We start from the raw sequence: 2,478 nt of genomic DNA, 5'->3' as shown, positions 1-2,478 counted from the left end.
CGTATAAGTTGATGTCTAGGTTATAACTGTGTATATGGATGGCCATATTACCTATTACCTATATATTACCTATATATTAAATTTCGAATGGAATGAACAGTAACATATATATTAAAATTAGAAAAACAAATGGTATTGGGTACTTGTATCAGTACCAAATTTATCAGACTTGTGTATTTTCGGTACTGGTTCGTACCGTACCAGTACCAACCGGTATCGAACCGTACCAGGTATATTCGATACCGGTACCCACTTTTGGGGATTTTGGTAACGGTATTTTCGGTACCGGTTGGTACCGAGCTCATCAAATCCTGTAGCACCAGCAGCACCGTTTAGATTACTTTTCATACACACAGTAAGTAAACTGTATTTCGTTTAAATGAGGTTTTATATACACAACAACTTATTTTGCTTTCTTTTTTGTCTTTTTTTTAATAATTAATGAATTGTAGCATGCAAAATTAACTTGGATATTTAGAATATTATTGAGCAAATCGTATCAAATTCTGTAATCAAACCGGTATCGTATCTGTACCAAATTTACTATACCAAATCATTTTCAGTACCAATTTGGTACCCACCTTTTGGCGTTTTCAGAGTCGTTACTTTCGGTTCGACACCAGTCTAGCACCATACCTGTATTTATTGTTTTTTACCTTCAAATACCATACCGTATTGTACCGAGTATTTTCGGTGCCGGTACCTAATTTCGATGATTTTCCGGATCAGTACTTTCGGTGGCGTTACCGGTACCGAGCTCATCCATATTTTAGCGTGTTAGCACCGTACTGAACTGAAAACAACCGAATTTCCAACGTGTGGGTCCTACTATTATATATTAGGTTATTTAAAATCGTTTTTTAGGATGGAGTGACTATCCTTACCACGTCATTTTTATTTATGTTTTTGATATTTGGTATCTGCTTGCCGTTGTTGACACGCCTTTTGTAGTTATTGGGTTCCCGCCGCAACGCGCGGACGTAAAATCAACTAGTTGACATTAAAATATATTGTAGTTGTATCTTAGACAAAGCTTTAATATGATGTTATGCATTCTGTGTATACAATATTGTGTGGTTAAGAAGTTATCGATATAGCAAATTTTAAATTATTATTATTCGATAGAAAAAGATTAAAAGATTTGTTAATATTTAAACGAAGTAAGTCGCTAACAAAGGAAACCAAAAAGAAGCTTCCACCGTTGTTGTGGTTGGCTAACGTGGTTCAAGGATGGCCACTGTGGGACCGTATCAATTTATTAAGTTACTAGTTTAAGAACCCGCGAGGTTCGCGGGTGGATTAAAACACAAATGAATAACTTTAATTTATTGAAGTAATCGTTTGAATTAAATAACCGTTCAAGTAATAATAAATTAGTAAACTACAATGAGACAAATAATGTAATATATCCAGATGCAAGTATAGCCCTCTCACTGAAATAATTTTGATTGTTGAAGTTTTCAAGAATTGAAGGATACACAAAATCAATTAAAGTTGAAATGGGATCCGATGTATCAGTGATTAGAAGGTACGAAACAGGTGCCAAAACCGAGGCCCATATATCATGATAAGGATTTTGGACTGCAAACCAAAACTGATGATCCGGTATAGCAAACCTGGGATGTAACAAACCCGAAGCCAGTCAACATAAAACCCAACTCAAATGATGGACATTGCACCAGGAGACCCAAAAGGATGTAACCCGAGTGACAATACTGAACAGCTGAAGCCCAAACTTTGACCCCCTATGAACATCGCTTGTATATCCTGTCAAAATGCAATTCCTGATCCAACAGCTAGCAAGAAGGACTATATAAACACGCTGCCACATAAACTGAATACTGCTGCACATAGGAAGTAATATTTCAGGTCTGAACATTCCAGAATTTCCTACTTCAACCCATTTCTTTAAGCCTTCATGATAACCGTCACATCAAATTAAATACATTACATTTATTGTCTCCATATTACAGTTGTTAACTAAAATAACAATATTGTACCCGAATATTTCCATGCTCGGCTCAGTGTACGGATTGTAAGCCGGCTTGAAATGCAACTTGGACATTCCTGAAACAAAAGATGGCATGAGAACATATTGTATTTTCGATACGCTTAAGAATAATATACTTTAAATGATTTGGCATAAACAAAGATTATATTTGATTTAAATCATATTACTTGTAGCAAATTACAGTATCACCCTTAATATGGAAGGTTAGTATTTACCCAAACAGGAGAAGAAGTCAAGCAACACGCCTCTAATTGTTTACTATATTTTTTCCATTTTGCTCCCCGCCTCTAACTCCATCCAAATTGTTTGTTAATTGAAATGGTATTTTGGTTACGTAATACCCTTAGTTTTATAATTGAAGTTACTAAAATACCTTTTTAGCTAACATACAATTTGGATGGAGTTAGAGGCGAAGAGCAAAATGGGAAAAAAACATAGTAAGGTATTAGAGGAAATGACTGTTTTTA

General features: G+C 35.1%; 1 long non-coding RNA gene across 1 annotated transcript; it reads right to left on the bottom strand.

The window, feature by feature from the left end:
* Window positions 1–1,311: 1,311 nt before the first annotated feature.
* Window positions 1,312–2,258, bottom strand: LOC110934820. The gene is made up of 3 exons (XR_002588653.1): window positions 2,227–2,258; window positions 2,001–2,067; window positions 1,312–1,914 (listed from the first exon to the last, which is right to left on the bottom strand). It is a non-coding gene; the product is annotated as an uncharacterized LOC110934820 (long non-coding RNA).
* Between the last annotated feature and the right edge of the window lie 220 nt (window positions 2,259–2,478).

The sequence above is a fragment of the Helianthus annuus genome, chromosome 4 (genome assembly GCF_002127325.2).
Source record: "Helianthus annuus cultivar XRQ/B chromosome 4, HanXRQr2.0-SUNRISE, whole genome shotgun sequence".
In the NCBI taxonomy this organism is placed as follows: domain Eukaryota; kingdom Viridiplantae; phylum Streptophyta; class Magnoliopsida; order Asterales; family Asteraceae; genus Helianthus; species Helianthus annuus.
Note: the sequence above shows the minus strand (reverse complement) of the source record. Positions and strands in the feature narration are given on the sequence as shown.